At 36.8% G+C, this 21647-nt stretch overlaps 1 pseudogene across 1 annotated transcript; it reads right to left on the bottom strand.

Moving 5' to 3' along the window:
* Positions 1-4049: 4049 nt before the first annotated feature.
* On the bottom strand, positions 4050-8876 carry LOC309631870 (T-complex protein 1 subunit alpha pseudogene; annotated as a pseudogene). Its single transcript has 3 exons — positions 8868-8876; positions 7158-7198; positions 4050-4518 (listed from the first exon to the last, which is right to left on the bottom strand). The product of its transcript is annotated as a T-complex protein 1 subunit alpha pseudogene (transcript).
* Positions 8877-21647: the final 12771 nt, after the last annotated feature.

Below are 21647 nucleotides of genomic sequence, written 5' to 3'. Positions count from 1 at the left end.
AGGGATGGGAGTGAGGATTGACTGCAAAAGGGCCCAAGGGAACTTTTTGGGATAATGAAATTGCTCTAAAACTGGATTATAGTGATGATTGCACACTCTGTACATTTAATAAAAATTATGGAATTTTATGGGTGAATTTCATTGTATGTAATTATACCTGAATAAAGTTGATTTTTAAAAACTTTAAAAATAAAGAGCGATTAGGGTCAGCAAGATATGTCTGTGGCTTTCAAAAAGGAATTATTGGGACTTCCCTGGTGGTTCAGTGGTTGGGAGTCCTCCTGCCAATGCAGGGGACACGGGTTCGAGCCCTTGTCAGGGAAGATCCCACATACCGTGGAGCAACTAAGCTCACCACAACTACTGAGCCTGCATTCTAGAGTCCGCAAGCCACAACTACTGAGCCTTCATGCCACAACTACTGAAGCCCGCGCGCCTAGAGCCCGTGCTCTGCAACAAGAGAAGCCACTGCAAGGAGAAGCCCGCGCACCGCAACAAAGAGTAGCCCCTCTTGCCACAACTAGAGAAAGCCCACATGCAGCAAGAAGACCCAATGCAGCCAAAAATAAATAAATAAATTTATTTTTTTTAAAAAAGGAATTATTTACTTACCTGATAAAAAATATTTCAAGACACCTATTAGATTGGTAAGAAGCTTATAGTCAGATAATACCACATGGTGGTGAGCATATCAGTCAAAATGTGCTATGATCTACGACAGTAACAAACAATCCCAAAAGATCAGTGGCTTAAAACGGGGGTCAGCAAACTTTTTCTACAAAGGGCCAAATAGTAAATATCTTCAACTTTGTACACCACCTGGTTTCTGTCTCAACTACTCAACTCTGCCTAGAAAAGACATACAAAAACTGGCATGGCTGTGTTCCAATAAAGCTTTATGGAAACAGGCAGTGGGTCAGATTTGGCCAACAGGATAGTTTTCCAAGCTCTGATATAAAACATCAATGATTTATTTATAACTCATAGTTAATGTTTACTGTCCAGTCAGCTGGAGGCTTTATACTCCATGTTATCCTCACTGCAACACAATACAATGAAGAATTCACCATAGGGATCATTAAAGTTCACTGAGGCAAAGTCCAGACAATGTGATGAATGCCTCACTGGCCCTTAAGGCTCTGCTCACATTTCATTGTCTAAAATGATCTCATGGCTATGCCTAACTTCAAAGGGAATGGGAGAGTGCAAGGCCTCCGCATGCCTAGAAGGCAGAGAGCTGGAAGTCACTGGTGAACAGTACTCAAGTTACTGCAACAGAGGACATAGGGAAATGTGAACTCTCATGCACTGCTGGGAAGAGTGTCAGCTGGAAAGCCACTTTTGGGAATAATTAGCACATTTAGCAAAATTAAATATAAGTTACAAATTTCACTCTTAGGTGGGTACCCTACAGCGTCTCTCACATAAATCCACTAAAAAATATAGATGAAGATGTTCACTGCAGCATTGTTTATAACAGAAAAAATTAAATGCAACTTTAATGTCTATCAATAGTGGAAGAGATAGATAAATTATGATGTTTTTCATAAAATAATATCATACATACCAGGATCAATGAAAATGAATTACTGTATCAGTATGAATATATCTAAAGAAAGTAGTTTTGAGTAAAAAATGAAAGTTGCAAAAAAGAACATACACAATGATTCCATTTATGTAAATTATTTAAAACACATTGTTTTTGGAGACATAATATAAAGAAGGGGGCACACATTAACAATGCTTATCCCTGGGGAGATTTGGGGGTTAAGGGGATTTCCAATGTATCTGCAATGTTATATTCCATTAAAACTATCTGAAAAAGTTATGGCAAAATGTTAATATGTACTAAATCTGGATAGTGGAAAATATGGGTTTCTGTTATTAACTCTTGTATGCTTGAAATATTTTTAAAATAAAAAGAAAAATAATTACTGCAGCTAATGTATAATTTTCAACCGAGAGAAGTGTCACGGTGACATTAAATGACACGAAAGAGCGGGCTGAGCTAAGAACAAGACAATGAGTTGCCCTTACAAGAGCATCAGCTACAAAAAATGAGCCACAAAGGAGGAAAAACCAACATCAGTGGCTGAGCAGTCTGAAAGCAAAACAGTCAGGACTCAATTCTCTGATTTAGAGAAAGTTAACAGTGAATAAAACCCCCCAAAAGTAAACTCCATCTTTTTATGCCTTTGAATAATACCTTGTGGTCATTTAAGAATTGCTTGTTAGGACTTTTACGATATAAAAATTATAACAAATAATTGTGTAACATATCAAATTATTGTGTCTTCTATGCTGTGAAAGTGTTCTCATATGATAGAAATAAAATAGAAGGGAGAAGGAAAGAAGGAATGGAAGAAAGAGAGAGAATGAGAGAAACAGGGAATGGAGTGAGGGAGGAAACGTCTGTGCTGGAAATCAGGTAACTGAGCTGCCAGCCTCGCTCTGTCACTAAACCCATCTTGAGCAAGGAACTTCATGTCTGTGAGCCTGTTTCTTCCTCCCTAATAAAAGGACAATGACCTAGATTCCAGCTCAGTATTCTACGATCGTTGAAGTAGCCATTGAGATTCACGTTTGGAGAAGTGGTATTGCCCTGGGATAAAAACTCTCAGCCTTTGTCTGATCCAGTGAACAAAGTACTAGAATAAAAAGTCATGGTCACAATTCAGCATGAAGGTCAAAGCCACACATCATTCATCAGGGCAGTTGCTCTACTATGGGTAGGTGGGGTGGGAAGTGAGTGAAGATAACTCAGGGAGACCGCTGGGTTTCAGACTTCCATTTATAACAAGCAGGATCCAATGGCCACTCCCTCTGTCAGGAATGCCTAAAAGAGAATTGTGAGGAGAATCAAAGATTTATGCCTACCTCCAATTTTTCAGGATCTCAGAACAACATAAGAAAACCCAGGAAACTCGGGTACATTCAAAACTCCAACTTGCCCCGAAGTTGGTATGAAAAAGTTTACATTATAGGATGTGGAACAAAGTCTCACCAGAGTAGTTTCTCGAATACCGACTATATGCCGAACACTACACTAATAATAATAATAGTAATAATAATAACAACAACAGAATGAGCTACATCTGGTCCCTTCCCATGACCCGTTCCTTCTCATCCCCATCCCTGCAACATATCAGCCCCTTCCTATAGAAGCCATAATGAGTTATTGCATTTCTCTCCAGCCTGAGCCCTTTGCCTTTTAACTGGGACTGGGCCATATCAAGCCATTTTCTCTATAGCTGCCCACAATAAATCATGCGGAGATATAGTTTGGAGGGGCGAAGGTAGCATGTAGAACCTATGAACTGGAAGAGGCTCCCTTGAGAAGCAGAGTGTCACTGGCTTAAAATAATTTTTCTTCAGGATTACAGACAAACATTCTCAGATGAAAGTTTTCCAAACAATGCAACCATCTCTATTTTACATTTGATATGATGTCATCACAAACCAAGATCTTTCCATTAAAGTGTCAAGACTCAGATTTATACTACAGACATAAAAATAAAAGCTAAATACCGAGGCAAGGAACATTAATGGAAGTTATATACATGAATTAAGGGGAAAGTGCACCTCTGAGTGTTGTTTATGTAAAAGGCTATTTGTAAATTTGAGCTTGCATTTCCTCAGACATTATTTGAAAGTGTTTATATTACTGATGTGCAAGAAACATTTCTCACATTTTAATTATACTGTGGAACATGCTGATTCCAATCAACACATTGAGGACAGTTTTACAGTCCGTGAGCAACAAAGCACTCTCATTCATATAGAGCCCAGATTTTATTCATACAAATATTGACATGTATTTAGTACCTACTATGTGCTAGGATCGCTACTAAAACAGGTATTTAGATACTAATCCCTCTCTGCTGCACGTATAATGAGGTTTCCTCCTTTGTGTCCCCAACTCAAAATAAGAACATTTTCTTTTCTTTTTGTTTTTTTGACAGCTTAATTTGCACATTTGCACTTTAATGTGTAATACTCGAGGTACAAGAAAATTGCATCTAAGATTGTTGTAAATAAAAGAAATCAGATCAGTCATCAAGGGCTCCAGAGTGAACAGCATCTTCATAACCTCCATGCTTATCGTCTTTGCTTTCTGGGTGTAATTTAATAAGATCATCAATTCGAAGAATGGTAATTGCAGCTTCAGTTGCAAATTTCAAACTCTTAACTTTAACTATGGTTGGTTCAAACATCCCTGCCTGTTTGTTGTCTCGGGGTTTACCATTGACCAGGTCAAGACCAATCCATTTTAAATTTTTGTGTTCTGGGTTAACCTGAGCCTCATGATGAAAAGTTCTTAATTTTGCAACCAGATCTGTGGAGTCTTGGGCAGCATTAACTGCCAGAGTATTAGGAATAACAAGAAGAGATCTTGTAAACTCCACAATAGCAAGCTGTTCCCGGGAGCCCACGCTGGTTGAGTAGTTTTCAAGGTATATGGAAAGGGCTGCTTCTACAGTGCCTCCACCCGGAATCACAGATTTTGACTCCAAAACTCTTCACCACACAAAGAGCATCATGTAAAGAGCGCGCCATCTGGTCACACATGAAATCATTCGCCCCACGTTAAGATGATTGAGGCAGAGGTATGAGTCTTAGTGCTACTTAAAAAATACTGAGGGGCTTCCCTGGTGGCGCAGTGGTTGAGAATCTGCCTGCCAATGCAGGGGACACGGGTTCGAGCCCTGGTCTGGGAGGATCCCACATGCCGCGGAGCAACTAGGCCCGTGAGCCACAACTACTGAGCCTGCGCGTCTGGAGCCTGTGCTCCGCAACGGGAGAGGCCACGATAGTGAGAGGCCCGCGCACCGCGATGAAGAGTGGTCCCCACTTGCCGCAACTGGAGAGAGCCCTCGCACAGAAACGAAGACCCAACACAGCCATAAATAAATAAATAAATAAATAAATAAAATTAAAAAAAAAAAAAAAAAATACTGAAATTCTGAAATCAATGCTTTAGTAAATCCACGTAGAAATTCACTCTAAGTGCCTCGATTAAATCCTGCTTACATAGGACATTTAGACATGGAAGCAATGTCTAGACCATGGAGAAGAGATGAAATGGTTACTTCAGCTCAATTCACAATGGCCCAACATTATTTTATCCCATGTGTATAACTGTTCGTATCACTGAAAGATTATAGCAGCAAATAATAGGAATAGGAAATGAATAGGAAAGAGAACAACATTTTCTATGTGGCAAAGAGAAGCAATAGGTCAGCACAGTGAGGCAAGCAAGGTCCAGATCATGAAGGATCTTGTGTGTCAGACTATATATAACATTGAAAGCTATGAAAAATATAGAACTTTTTAATCTGAGGAGGTATGGGATCAGATTTTCATTTGTAAAATATCGTTCTGGACAAAGTGGAAAGAATGAGGTACAAGTAAGGGCAAGGAGAGGGTTCAAGGTCCCTGTAGTAATAAAGGGCTTGAGTGTGGATGAAGTTGGAATAGGTGCATTGACATAATTTGGTAATCAAATGAGTTGGAGGTAACGGATTGAAGGCAAGGATAACTCTTTGTTTCCTGGCTTCAGCTCCTAGACAAGAAATGATGCCATTGGCTAAAAGAGGGAATAGAAAAAGAAGCAGGTTACCAGGAGTGGAGACTGATAGATAATAAGTTCAGTTCTAAATATGTTGAGTCTGAGGTACCCTGTCGGCAGCCCATGTGAAAATGTCTAGAAAGCTCTAGGAAATGTGTCTAGAGCTCAGAAAAGATATAAAGGGAATACATGAGACTTATGGTGTAGCTGAGCTCCTGCAAGGAGAGTCTCTGGTGGAAGAGATTAATAATGAAAACAATAGTAATGGCCAACCTTTAAAGTGTGCTTCCTATTTGCCGGACCCTGTTCTAAGCCCTTTACATATATTAACTGATCTCATCCTCACATAAATCTGATCATTATCCCCATTTTGTGGTTTGTAAGACTAAGGCTTAGATAACTGAAGCAACTTGCACAAGGTCACACACAGCTAGTCAGTGCTGGAGCTGGGATATGAACCCAGAACAGACTGTCTCCAGCCTGTGCTCTTAGCCTTTACACAACACAGCCTTCCTAAGAGAGGCTGACCACAGAGGTCACCCTGGACTGCAATCATGTGGGAAGAAGGAAATGATCACTCAAAGAATACTGAGAATAGGACACTATAAAAGGGAATGGGAAGACCAAAGAAGAAATAGTTTTAAGAATTAGGGAGTCTTCAGGAAAGGCAAACACTAAAGGTATCATTAGTACATATCATTTCTTCGTATTGGAAGAGAAAAAAAAATTTTTTTCTAAAAAGAAAGCAAATAAAACTTGTAAGTAATCTAGTAATGATGTTGCAAACATTTCTTTTGAAATTATAAAGGGTTTCTGCCCTACTGACCACATAAACATGAGGAGGTCAGGCAAGGAGTATGAATTTCAAAGTACAAATATATGCTATTTAAAATAAAGGTTCCTTTTCTATAGTTACTTAGAGTTCATCTCTGCCTCTTAGTAGGTAAAGGCCACTGAAAACCAAGATGATTCGTCCTGCTGAGACATCTTGCCCAAAGGAGAAAGTGAGATTAGTGAGGGCACTTCCCAGTAAGAATACAAAACCCAATCTAGCCAGCACCGACTCCCCACTGCCACTGCCAAAGAAATGAAAAGAGGAAGCAGAGAAAAGACAGCTTTGCAATCTGTCCTTGAAAGAGTCACAATCAGATCAAAAACAAACAAAAATCCTTAAAGCCTTTAGATGTGCTCATTGAAGCTGTTGATGCATCCTAAACCTTGACATATCATGCATATTCCAAGACTCTGCAAATAACTGAGCATTCCTAAATGTAATCTCCCATCCCAAAAGAAAACTGAAAAGTCAAACTTGAGAAAGCCTATCCTTTTCTTATTTCAACTGGGGAAATGCAGTAAAATATTCTGCTCTGAAAAGTTAGGAATTGGTATTTCATTAGCACCACTCTACTTCAGTAGCAATATATCTCCCTCTTGTGGATTTTTAAGATATTTCCACCCAGGAGAGTCCCTTCCAACTTACATCCCTCACTTAATCACTAAGTTGCATTGTATAACTATAAGCATAAATAAAAGATAGGATACTCTGCCATATCCCCCTACTAACTGAAGTACTAGGTAGAATACATACCCTGGCAACTCACATTCATTCTTCTTCTGGAAATGAAGTAGCTGTTAACAAACATCATGCATCAAATATTTATTAAGCTATTATGAAAAGCATGGACACAGCGCACTTGAAAATGCAGAGCTTGTTTCTGGAAAAATTTACAACCTAAAAATAAGACCAAACAGCCGGCTGGAAATTGTGTGTCATTTGCTCTGATAGACTTGTCCTAGGACAGCTATCGAGGTAGAAATTCCCACCTGTGACCAGGACTGCCAAATGCCTAGATTCTAGAAGACTATTGTCCTGGGTGAAGTGTGCTGAAGTCCTGTGACTATAAAACTGATATTTTCTCCTATATGCACAAAAAGTCAATATAAGAATCAAATTCCATCCCTCTTTACAGATATAACACCACCACACAGAAACACCACAGAATTCTTATACTTCTATCTCAAAATTTTGCAGTATCTAAGCCTACCTTTTCTACCTTTCCTTCCTTCCTTACCTTCCTTTCTCTTTCTTTCTTTCTTCCTTCCTTCTTTCCCTTCTTTCCTTCCTCCCTCGCTCCCTCTCTCTCTCTCTTTTCCCTTCCTTCCTTCCTTTCTTTTTCTTTCTCTTTCTTTCTCTTTCTTTCTCTCTCTTTCTCTCCCTTTCTTTCTTTCTTCTTTCTTTCTTTCTTTCTTTCTTTCTTTCTTTCTTTCTTTCTTTCTTTCTTTTTCTTTTTCTTTCTTTCCCTTTCTTTCTTTCTTCCCTGTTTCAGAAAAGAAAGTATCATTTCCTCCCAAGAGAAACCCTTTTACCACTTTTCTCAGCTCCATTCTCCCCCTGCCGGCTCCTTTTCCTCCACCCAAAATTTTGTTCAGGTCTCTTTCATCTCCCCCAGCCCCACCCCCACCCCCTGGTGATCCTTCTTTGAACTATGAAGTCCACCAGAATTGTTCACATTAGAATTAAGTTCCACTCTCTATTTCTCCATTCACTAATGAATCACCAGCACCAACAACGCCTCATATATAGCAAATATCAACAATTTTTTCATTTTTGTATGTAAATTTTTTACTTGAAATATAATTTGCATGCCATAAAATTCACCCTTTTAAAGTGCACAATGAGGTTTTTAGTATATTCAGAGTTGAATGAGAGTGGTACAATCATCACCACTACCAATACGTTTTTTCACTTTTTTTCTGCTTTATTGAGGTATAATTGACAAAACTGTAATACACTTAAAGTGTATAATGATGATGCTTTGATACATATACCTTGTAAAATGATCCCCACTAATGAGTTAAATCTATCACCTCACATATTTATCTTTTTTTTTTCATGAGAACACTTAAGTTCCACTCTTATCAAATTTCAATCATACAATACAGTATTATCAACTATAGTCACCATTATATATTAGATCCTCAGATCTTATTTCTCTTCTAACTGAAAGTTTATACCCTTTTACTAACCTCTTTCTCTTTCCCTCATCCCTGTCTCCTGACAGCTGCCATTCTACTCTTTGTTTGTATGAGTTAAACTTGCTTTTTTTAAAAAAATTCCACATATAAATAATGTCTTCCTCTATCTGGCTATTTCACTTAGTATAATTCCCTCCAGATTCATCCATGTTGTTGCAACTGGCAAGATTTCCTTCTTCTAAGGCTGAATAATACTCCATTCTATATTTATACTACATATTCTTTATTCATTCTTTCGTCGACAGACACGTTGTTTCCGCACCTTGGCCATTGTGAATAATGCTGCAATGAACATGGGAGTATAGATATCTCTTCAAGATAATGATTTTGTTTCCTTTGGATATACAATTGACCCTTGAACATCACAGGTTTGAATTGCTAGGGTGCACTTATACAAGGATTTTTTCTCAATAGTAAATACCACAGTACTACACAATCCAAAGTTGATTGAATCCATGGATGCAGAATCATGGATACAGAAGGACCAACTATAAGTTATACTTGGATTTTCAACTGGGCAGAGGGTCAGTGCCACCAACCTCTATGTTGTTCAAGGGTCAACTGTATACCCAGAAGTGGGATTGCTGGATCATACGGTAATTCTATCTTAAATTTTTTGAAGAACCTCCATACTGTTTTTCATAGTAGTTGTACCAGTTTACATTCCCACCAACACCAGTTCCCCATCCAGGATTTCCTTTTCTTCACATCCTCATCAGCATTTGTTATTTGTATCTTTTTGATAGTAGACATCCGAACAGGTGTGAGATGATATCTCATGGTTTTGATTTGCATTTCCTTGATGATTATAGTGATGTTGACTACCTTTTCATCTACCTGTTGCCATTTGTATGTCTTCTCTAGGAAAATATCTGTTCAGGTCCTTTGCCCTTTTTTTAAATTGGGTTATTTGATTTTTTGCTATTGAGTTGTATGAGTACCTTGTATATTTTGGACATTAACCCCATATATTTTTTTTGGTTTTTTTAAAAATTTAGTTTAATTTAATTTATTTTTTATACAGCAGGTTCTTATTAGTTATCCATTTTATACATATTAGTGTATATATGTCAATCCCAATCTCCCAGTTCATCCTACCACGACCCCCCCTACTTTCCCCCCTAACCACTTATTGTATATGTGGTTTGCAAATGTTTTTCCCATTCCATTGCTTACCTTTTCATTTTGTTGATGGTTTCCTTTGCTGTACAGAAGTTTTTAATTGCATGTAGTCCTACTTGTTTATTTTTCCTTTTGCTGCCTTTGCTTTTGGTGTCAAATCCAAAAACTCATTGCAAGACCCGGATCCAGGAGATTACACCTTACGTTATTTCTAGGAGTTTTATGGTTACAGATCTTACATTCAACCCTTTAATCCATTTTGAGTTGATTTCTGTGTGTGGTGTAAGATAGGGGACCAGTTCATTCATTTGCGTGTGGATATCCAGTTTTCCCAACACCATTTAATGAACAGAATATTCTTTACCAACGGTATATTCTTGGCTCCTTTGTCATAAATTAATTGACTATATATGAGTGGGTTTATTCTGGGTTCTCTATTCTGTTTCATTGATCTGTGTGTCTGTTTTTATGTCACTACCATACTGTCTTGATTACAATAGCTTTGTAATATAGTTTGAGAGTGGGAAGTGTGATGCCTCCAGCTTTGGCTTCTTTCTCAAGATTGCTTGACTATTCAGGCTCTTTTGTGGTTTCATATAAATTTTAGGGTTGTTTTTTCTATATCTGTGAAAAGTGCCATTGGTATTTTTCTTTTCTTCTCCATCTCTATAACTTTGTTATTTCAAGAATATTATATATATAGAATCATTCAGAGTGATTATCCATTGGAATTTTAATAGGGATTGTATTGCGTCTGTAGACTGTTTTGGGTAGTATGGCATTTTAACAATATTAATTCTCCCATTCCATGAGCATGGAATGTCTGTTCATTTATTTGTGTCTTCTTCAATGTCTTTTATCAGTATTTTATAAGTTTTAGTGAATAGATCTTTCATCCCCTTGCTTAAATTTATTCCTAAGTATTTTATTCTTTTTGATTCTATTGTAAATGGGGTTTTTTTTAATTTCTCTTTCCTATAGTTCATTGTTAGCATATAGAAAAGCAACTGATTTTTATATGTTGATTTTGTATTTTGCAAATTTACTGAATTTGTTTATTAGTTCTAATAGTTTTGGGTGGCATCTTTAGGGTTTTCTATATATAATATTATGTCATCTGCAAACACAGAAAATTTTACTTCTTTTGTTCCAAGTTGGACACCTATTATTTCATTTTCTTGCCTAATTGCTCTGGCTAGGACTTCCAGTGCTATGTTGAATAAAAGTGGCAAGAGTGGGCATTCTTGTCTTGTACCTGATCTTAGAGGAAATGCTTTCAGCTTTCCATCATTGAGTATGATGTTTGCTATGGGTTTCTTATATACGTTCTTTAATATGTTAAAGTATGCTAGCACTATACCCATTTTGTTGAGAGTTTTATCATAAATGAATATTGAATTTTGTCAAAACCTTTTCTGCATCTACTGAGATGATCATATAATTTTTATACTTAATTTTGTTAATGTGGTGTATTGCATTAATTGATTTGCGGATGTTGAACCATCCTTGAATCCAGGAATACAGCTCATTTGGTCATGGTGTATGATCCTTTTAATGTACTATTGAATTGTGTTTGCAATTTTTTTTTCGAGTATTTATGTTCACAAGGGATATTGGTCTGTAATTTTCTTTTCTTGTAATGTCCTTGTCTGGTTTTTGCACCAGGGTAATGCTGGCCTTGTAAAATGAGTTTAGAAGTGTCCCTTCCTAGTTTTTGGAAGAGTCTGAGAAAGGCATATTAATTCTTCTTTAAGTGTTTGGTAGAATTCACAGGTAAAGACATCTAGTCCTAGACTATTCAATCTCCTCACTAGCAGTTGGTCTGTTCAGATTTTCTTTTTCTTCATGGTTATTAGTAGGTTGTATATTTCTAAGAATTTATCCATTTCTTCTAGGTTGTCCAATTTGTTAGCATATAATTAATTGTTCATAGTAGTCTCTCACGATCCTTTGTATTTGTGTGGTATCGGATGTGATGTCTCCTCTTTTGTTTCTAATTTTATTTATTTGAGGCTTCTCTCTTTTTTTCTTGGTAAGTCTACCTAAAGGTTTGTTCATTTTATCTTTTAAAGGAACCAGCTCTTAGCTTTATTGATTTTTTTCTAGTCTCTATTTCATTTATTTCAACTCTGATATTTGTTATTTCCTTCCTACTACTAACTTTGGGCTTAGTTTGCTCTTCTTTTTCAAGTTTTTTGAGGATTAAAGTTCAGTTGTTTATTTGAGATTTTTCTTTTTCTTTATGTAGGCATTTATCCCTATAAACTTTCCTCTTAGAAATGTTTTTCCTGCATCCCATAAGTTTTGATATGTTATGTTTTCATTTTCATTTGTCTCAAGATATTTTTTGGTTTCTCTTTTGATTTCTTCTTTGACCCATTGACTTTCAGAGCTAGGTGATTTGGCAGTCTGTTCTTTGGGTGGTGATTTGGCAGTCTGTTCTTTGGGTGGCAGCCTTAAAAGCTGTGGTGCTAGATGTGTGCTCCAAACCCTTCACTCCTTGGGGAGAAGCTGGGAGTTAGGGATTCACTCCTGATTGTGTGGCACTGTCCCAATGGTGGGATTTATGGCAAGGCTGTTTCTCAGCTTTTTTTTTAAAGAAATTCACGTTCTTTTATTTATTTATTTATTTATTTATTTATTTATTTATGACTGTGTTGAGTCTTCGTTTCTGTGCGAGGGCTTTCTCTAGTTGCGGCAAGTGGGGACCACTCTTCATCGCAGTGCGCGGGCCTCTCACCATCACGGCCTCTCTTGTTGCAGAGCACAGGCTCCAGACGCGCAGGCTCAGTAATTGTGGCTCACGGGCCCAGTTGCTCCGTGGCATGTGGGATCTTCCCAGACCAGGGCTCGAAACCGTGTCCCCTGCATTGGCAGGCAGAATCTCAACCACTGCGCCACCAGGGAAGCCCTGTTTCTCAGCTTTTCCTACCCATTTCTATGTGGGCATTTTCTCAGTCACCCAATATGAAGAAGTCACTCCCCTAGTTTCTGGATTTCTCTCAGAGGGAATTGCTCCTTATGTCACTGTATATTCAGTAGGTCCATGGAAGAAGTAAAATTCAGGAAGCATATTAAGAAGGAAGAAGAAATCAAAATTAGATCTTGAATGAAAAAGGAGAGAGTGGAGTCAAGGGCAAACTATAATAACTCTGTTATTCTAAGCCACCAAGTTTTGTGGTAATTTGTTACAACAGTAAGAAACTAATACATCACTTTTCATTATTTAATGTGACTTTTTAATATGAACAGTCTTCTTGGCAATTTGAAATAATCCAGTGGTCATTTCCAGTGGTGGATGAGAAGCAACTTAAGCAACTTAGAGTTAGAAAACAAATGACAAATAAAGTAATAAAATTTTTTGATATTATTTTATTTTAAATCACCCCAAAAGTATTTACATAGTATAATGGCTAATTTTATGTGTCAGTTTGACTGGGTCACAGGGTACCCAGATTAAAATTATTCCTGGGTGTGTTTGTGAGGGTGTTTCTGGATTACATTAGCATTTGTATTGGTGGTGGACTCAGTAAAGTGGATTGCCCTCCCCAGTGTGGGTACACATGATGCAGTGGTTGACGGCCTGAATAGGACAAAAATCAGACAACTGGAATCACACTATTGCTTTCCTGGGTGTCCAGCTTACAGATAGCAGATAATGAAACATAGCCTACATAATTGCATACGCAAGCAAATTCCTCATAATCAATCAATCAATCAATCTCTCTCTCTCTCTCTCTCACACACACACACACACACACACACACACACACATGCACCACACACACATATACACAAACTTTAGGCAAAACTAGATAATCTCAATGATAACCTTCCTATGCACTTTGACCCTTCTATCTTATTCAACTAGATGTTGTCTTTTGACTGAAAACACAATGTACACTACTAAATTAGAAAATTCTATAGGTTTTATGATGGTAACTTCATTCACTTAATCAAGCATATAAAGACAAACTATGTGAATTACCACACAAGATACATTTTAATTTGCTAGTTCTAAAAATATGTGTGCACTCTCAGTGGTAATTTGAAAAATTTGCTAGTTCTAAAAATATGTGTGAACCTAATTTATATCAAATAAAGCTATGACAAAATTTTACTACTTAATAGAAACTATGTTATGTACTATAATGAACTAATATTTTCACCTGAAAAATAAAATTACACAAAACAACCTATGCCCATTACAACACAGTTTGTTATTGCTGTGATCTAAATTTTTGTGTCCTCCCATGTTGAAATCCCAACGCCCATGGTGGTGGTGTTGGGAGGTGGGAAATTTGGGAGGTGCTTAGGTCATGAAGGTGGAGGAGCCTTCGTGAATGGAATTAATGCTCTTATAAAAGTGACCCCAGAGAGATACCTCTCCCTTTCCACCACATGAAGGTACAATAAGAAGTCTGCAACCCAAAAGAGGGCCCTTGCCTGATGATACTGGTACCTTAACACTGAACTTCCAGTTTCCAGAACTGTAAGCAATAAATTTGTGTTGTTTATAATCTACCCAGTCTGCAGGATTTTGTTATAGCAGCCTAAAGGGACTAAGACAATTATGTTCTATTCTCTTGCTAGTGGTCATTTTGTCTCCATTTGATATCCAGAATAAATCAAAATGTGATGTGGTTTCCCTCAGGAAAAGCAAAGGAACAAATGAATGAGGTATTTACAATCTCTACCCCAAGACTCCAAACTAAAGGATGCTGTTGATGAACTGAAATGTATTTCATTTTAAAATACAGTAGAGTGGTGCCCTCAACCTGTGGAGGTATAATTATTCGAGAATCTCAACATAGAGGGGCACAAGTGCCAAGGAGCTATGGTTTATTATCTTTCCACACTTTGTTTCTCTAAAATGTGGGATTCCCGAAGGGATTTATACTATTTCCTGACAGCCCCTAAGCATAAAATTAATAAAGAAGGTAAAAGAAAATTTGCCACAGAGATTCAGAGCTGATTAATATAAGCCATGCCCGTCCGTCATTCTCTGGAAGCCAATTAAGCAAAGTACTCAAATGTAACACTTTAACACCATAAATAAAAGTTGGTGAAAAGTTTAAATTCTATCATAAAATTTCCCAGTGAAAGTAAAGTAGCTGTAAAAGCATACCTTATAAAAATAAGGTATATTTATGCCCCAATTGCTAAACAAAATAAAGGGAATTTTTATTGTGAAACAGCCAAAATGACCTCATCAATCTTTTCTAGCTTTCCACTGGGGGAAAGAGGATTTTGCACCATGAGGTATGTAAAATTAATCTGCTTCAAGCCTATTATTCTGCAGGATCTTATGAAAAACCCCATGAAGAGTATCTTAAAGATAAAGATGGACAACTCACCAGATTACAGAAACAGAAGGAAGGTGATAGATGGCCTTAATTTGTTCTTTTCATATTAATAGTTTGGGCACATTTTCTATCCTCTATGAAATTTGAGTTCAAACAGTGTCACACCCAACCATCTTCCCACACAGTAAATAAAGAAATGGATAGATTGATAGTTAAATTAGATAAACTAGTCCTATAACTCTGTCTTGTATGCATGCTCTCAATACCTGCTTTTAGTTGTTTTTTTTTTTTAAACTCAGTTATCAAACACCTGGCTACTGAGCCATGGGTTTTACGACATAATCAGGAAAAAATTCATTATGATGAGAGAAAAAGAGTCCCATGTTCTAAACCTAAAGACCCTGAAAACCAAGCCCTAGTCAACTGATTATGCCAGGTGATTCTAACATTAGATACTATCTCAGCCACACACATCACTTCACCTTAATTCCATGCCCTGGAGCTCTATAAGCATCAGATAAAACCACTCTTCCTCCACTTCTATACTATCCTTGACATGAAGAGGAAGATCTCCAAATTAATGTGCTATGAGTAAAAATCAACTCTCATCCCTCATTACACCAACTCTCATCATCTATCTGCCTTGTGACTCAGACATCCCTTTATTCCTGATTTGTTCATCACCTCAAAAAGCCTAGCCCCTCTCCTTACCTAGAAATGCCTTCACTCCTGGGCTCTTCTTATTAGATAGCTGTGTACTTACCCTTTTATGAACTTATCTCCAACCCATCCCCAAATCCCCCTGGAACCCAAAATCAATCACCAGCAAAATCCCTTGTATCCAAAAATCAATCACCAGCAAAATCTCTTGTATCACTAATATACTCAACTTGACCTGGCTCTCCCCCCAAGCTATGGCTACCCTTCAACTCCTCAGAGTATCAACCCACTACCCCTCCTTGTTGCAATTATACACAGACCTGGGTCCTTCTCCACTCCTTGAAGAATTAAGCTTCTAACTCACTGTCAATTCCAGTACTCTACTTGTCATTATTCTTGGTGATTTCAATATTCCCCTGATGATCCTTCTAATCCATTTGAGCTCATCTCCAATGATTTTGTCTTCCACCTAACCCAGTCACCTTCTCATTACCAGTAACAGCAACTCCCCCATAAGTTCAACATCAAGCATCCCACTCTCCCACCACCACCTCTTGTCCTTCCAGCTCTTTCCTCTAATATCCCATTCCCAACAAGGGCCTATCACTTTTTCCCCACATCCTATTCATATATTTAATATTCTTCTTATGTACTGATAGTTTAGAATCCACAGTCCATCATCTCTCTCTTGCATAAAACCTCAACTCTCTTGTCGTCTTCTTACCTCATAGGTCTCACTTGGCAAAACTCTAATCATACTTAAAGCCAACTCACCACCTTCTCTGTCCTGGCACCCATGAAGCTGAATGTGGCTGGAGAAAAACAATCTGCTGTATCCTTAAGTCATGATCACTGATCTCAAAGAGACCGTTGGTGCTGTCCAGTGAATGGACTCCAGTGAATGGACTACATATCTCTACTCCACTCAGCTACCTCTACTTTCACCTCAAAACTCTAGCACCTCCTCACCTTCACTCTCAGCTTTGCTTCCTATATCTCTGAGAGAAGAACAGCTCTAGAACAGCTCCACTACAGTACCCAAGCTCAGCCAAGCCCAGCAGAGCCCACAAGTCAAATCTGACCTACAAGCCCATTAGAAAGAAATATATGCTTGTTGTTGAAAGCCACTAGATTTTGGGATTTTTTTGTTATGCAGCATTATTGTGGCAAAAACCTGAAGGTAATTTCATATACAGCACCAATATCATGTAGAAAGATTTCTACACTTTATCCATGATTATTTTTTGCCATATCTCATAAAGGGTTTTATCCTTTCTTTAGTATCCAACTAACACTATCACTCTTTCTTCTATAGTTATAACTTCTTGAAGCAACAGTCTATCTGTATTTGTCTCCTTTTGTTCATTCCCACATGCTGTAACCCCTGCAATCTTGACATTATAGAGACCATTTTCTCAAGTGTTACTCATTTCTTTACCAAAGGGGCAGATACGATGCAGTTGGGTCAGCAGCAGTCATGAGGACTGAATCCATCGGTAAATGACAAGTAAAGAATTGGGTTGATATGGGGCAGAGAATGTAAAGCGATTTGAGAAGCTATTTGTTCAATCTATTGAGGCTTTTATTTTTTTTAAAATAAAACCCCTCCCTTTTAATTTTTATTTAAAAAAATCAAGATACTTCAACCACTGGATGAGTAATCAATCTCAGTTTTCTCAAAAACTAGTTTGGCAATTTTTTGTAATGCCACTTAACTTCTGTGATATTTTCACTCACAAATTTAGAAAGCTAAGCAGCATGGTTTTTAAGCAGGAATCTGGCAATTTTTCAAAATTCAGATAACCAATGGACCCCCTACTCTTCCATTCAATTTTGATACAACCCTTTAGAGTAGAGTGGGATTTTGGCAGCCTGAAAATACTCTAGAATTGATTTCTTATCTTCTCAAGCCTCGTTGCCCATCACTTGACACGCATGCACACTGATCATTCAAGACCATGAGGCAGGTGTTCCCCAACATCCCCTCAAATATGTAATAGGTATATTTATCGCCTACAGACTGTGGTCTGAACACATTAACTGAAATGATGTTTCGTGTCTCTGATGCAATCTGTCTATGCCATCTAATGAATGTAAGCTTTCTTTTTCTTCTTTCACAATATCCATAAAAGTGCTAGATGTTAATAGTTTTTATATTAATTTACCTTCCCACACCCCCAAAACACCATATATGCAAGAATTCATGGGCCAAGAAATCAACTTTGCAGTGACATATATTAATTTCTTCATATAACCCGGAGCATAGAGGCTAAGAAAGAATTTAAAAACTAGTGTGAGTTTGGGAGTTGTGTATTTTAGATATGAATTTTTCCCACCATGTAAACATTTGAAAGAATTACAATAATTGGATGTTCTCTCTTTTCATTATCTCTCTATTCTGAAAAATATGGTTATATGTTTTAATTTAATTTGAATTTTTAGGATATTAATGCATTTCTTTTATTCATTTTATCTTTAGCCATTTCAATATGAATTCACATACACACACATGCACCCAACTTCTAAAAATCTAATACTCCTGCTACACAGACAGACATCAAGCAGTTTCCAAGGGAACACTGCTTCAAGGCAATGATCCTATTAAAAAGATCCTTCTGAGAACAAATATCCATTCCCTGCAATATCATTCAGAAGAATTAAATTAGAGCCACTCCTCTTGAAATGAAGAGAACAATCCGTGCTTAACCATCACAGGGTAGCAGAGAATGTTCCTCTTAAAAGCATAATTACTCTACAGGGTGGCAGTACCAGTATGGACCATTAGCTCTGACAGTGAAAAGCTCCCAATTCCTCTCCAATTGAAAAGTTGCTTGAGATGACAAGAGATCTACAAATCATGATTATCTTAAAATCAGAGAATTAGGCCATGTTACTGAAAGGGCCCTCCAGACATCTGATGCCCAAGACCTCTGGCTCAGGTAGGAAGCATAGCCAGAAACTAGACTAGTTGAGTAGTCTTCAAAGGGTGCTACTCTCCTAGAATTAACCATCAGAGCACTAGAATACCTCTTAAAATAGTTATTTTTAACATTGCCCTCATTACAAAACAATAAAATTTAGAAAACATAGAAAAGCACATAGAAGAAACAAAAATCAACCATACTCCTACCACCCAGAGAACGACTGTTAACATTTTGGGACGTTTTTCTAAACTTATTCTGTGGCTTTATTTTTCCTTTTATAAATGAGACCATAACATACACATTATTTTATGATGTACTTTTTTCACAGAATACTTAGTTGTAAATATTTTCTCCATATTACTAAATAGTCTAATAATGATTTTGAATGGCTGCAGTGAATTCCAAATTACCAAACTAGAATTTACTTAACAAATACTCATTTGGGGACACTTAGATTTTTTCTGACTTTTCAGTCTTCACTAATAGGGTACTAGACACCCTCAAAAAAATGTTTTAATGTACAAGATATATAATTTCCACATGACAAATTCCTAGAAGGACAATTGCTAGATTCTAGAATAAAAGTATGTTAATTTTTGATACATTTTCCAAAGGATTCCTCAGAAAGGTAATAACAATTGAAAGTCTACCATCAGTGTGAGAATGGACACCAGAAATGGCACTGGAATCCTCAGGCAAGGTCCACTCAGGACAGTTATATGCGTTCATAGTAATGACAAGTGGGATTCTGTCACCTATTTAAGGCCAGAAATCGATTCACTGAGAACTACTAGATTCACATGAAAAAGTAAGAATTAAGTAAGTTTACTAATAATGTTAATTTATGAATACTTCTAAGCATCTGTGGATGCTTCACAGAGAAAAATGAGCAGCAAGTTCTAGTTCCTCCTCAAAAATAGAAATACTGAGCCATAGCTAAAGGAGTGGTCTCTCTTTGGTTTGGTCTGGAAAGTTCTTCCTGATTTAGCAGAGCATTCTGTTAGTACTTAGCATCATTCTTTTCCCATACATCTCTGTGACAGGATAAAAGTACCCTTAATATAAATGCTTGATTCTCAGAGAGCATAACTCAATCAGCTACAAATCCCATACAGGTATATAAAGACAGAAACCTTGCCAATTTCTAAACACTGGGGAGTAGTGGGGTGTGTAACAAACTGGAGTAAAGTAGTTCAAATTCATTTTTTTTTTATCATGGAAGATAGATTATATTTATATTACGGAGGTACTTACTTTTTGAAAACTTTTTCTTTTAGATCAATTTTAGGTTTATATCAAATTCTTTTGGATTTTTTCCATAGACAATCATACCACTTGTGAACAATGTCTTCCTTCCCAATCTGTATACCTTTCTTGCTTTATTGTTGTAGCCAGGACTTCCAGTATTATGTTGAAAAGGAGTGGTGAGAGGGGACATCCTTACCTTGTACCTGATCTTAGTGGGAAAACTTTGAGTTTCTCACCACTAAATATGATGTTAGCTGAAGGTTTTTGTAGATAGTCTTTATCAAGTGGAGAACGTTCCTCCCTACTCATAGTTTACAGAGTGTTTTTTGTCATGAATGGGTGTTGGATTTTGTCAAATGCTTTTCTTGCATCTATTAATATGATCATGTGATTTTTTGTTTTTAGTCTGTTGAGGTGATGGATTACATTGATTTTTGAATATTGAACCAGGCTTGCATATATGGGATAAATCCCAATTTGTCATCATGTATAATTCTTTGCGTACATTGTTAGATTCAGTTGCTAATATTTTGTTAAGGATTATTGCATCTATGTTCATGAGAGATACTGCTCTGCAGTTTGTTTGTTTGCTTATTCTGCTTTCATATAATGAGTTAGGAAGTAGTCCCTCTGCTTCTGTCTTCTGAAAGAGATTATAGAGAACTGGTACAATTTCTTCCTTAAATGTTTGGTAGAATTTGCCAGTGAACCCATCTGGGCCTGGTGCTTTCTGTTTTGGAAGGTTATTAATTATCGATTTGTTTATTTAATAGATGTAGGCCTATTTAGATCGTCTATTTCTTCTTGTGTAAGTTTTAGCAGATTGTGTCTTTTAAGGAAGGAATTGGTCCATTTAATCTAGATTATCAAATTTGTGAGCAAAGAGTTGTTCATAGTATTTTTTATTATCTTTTTTATTATCATTTTAATTTCCATGAGATCTGTAGTCATGTCCCCTCTTTCATTTCTGGTATTAGTAATGCAAGTCCTTTTTTTTCATAGACTGGCTAGAGGCTTATCAATTTTATTCATCTTTTCTAAGACCCAGCTTTTGGTTTGATTTTCTCTATTGATTTTTTCATTTTCAAATTTATTTATGCTCTAACTCTTTTTATTTTTTTTCTTCTGCTTATTTTGGGTTCAATTTGCTCTTCTTTTTCCAGTTTCCTGAGGTGAAAACTTAGATTAATGATTTTAAATTTTTCTTCTTTTCTAATATAAGTATTCACTGCTATAAATTTTGCTCTAAGCATTGCTTTCACAGCATCCCACACGTTTTGATAAGTTCATTTTCATTTCAAACTCATTTTTAAAACCATCCTGACAGTCAAGCAAAATAAATTGAGGAGAAAATTTCACTCATGGACCTCCAGATTGAAACACTGCTAAAAAAAAAAAAAAAAAAAAAACTATTGTAGATTATTCTCAGTCTCTCTTTAATGATTTTTCAAAGTATGCTTTGGGCAGCAAACATTTATTGAAGGATTTTTTAATGAATGTTTGATTTAGTGTGCTCTTTAAAAAGAAATATTCAGACTAAACCTGTGATATTTCATTTATTAACACTGAAATAGGGTTGCTTTCTATTTATGTGCCTCTGTCTTGTGTTGTCTGTGTTCTGCCTTGCTACGGCAGTTTTGTGCTCTCCATATCCTAGCAATGGAAAATTGTTGCAAATTTATTTTAATAATAATAATAATATTAGTTAATATTCACTGAGTACTTAATGGATTCAGGTCAACTGACCCAATTTCAGCTGAAAAGGCATTTCCCCATTACCCA

The sequence above is a fragment of the Balaenoptera borealis genome, assembly GCF_965194805.1.
Source record: "Balaenoptera borealis genome assembly, chromosome: 7".
NCBI lineage: Eukaryota > Metazoa > Chordata > Mammalia > Artiodactyla > Balaenopteridae > Balaenoptera > Balaenoptera borealis.
Note: the sequence above shows the minus strand (reverse complement) of the source record. Positions and strands in the feature narration are given on the sequence as shown.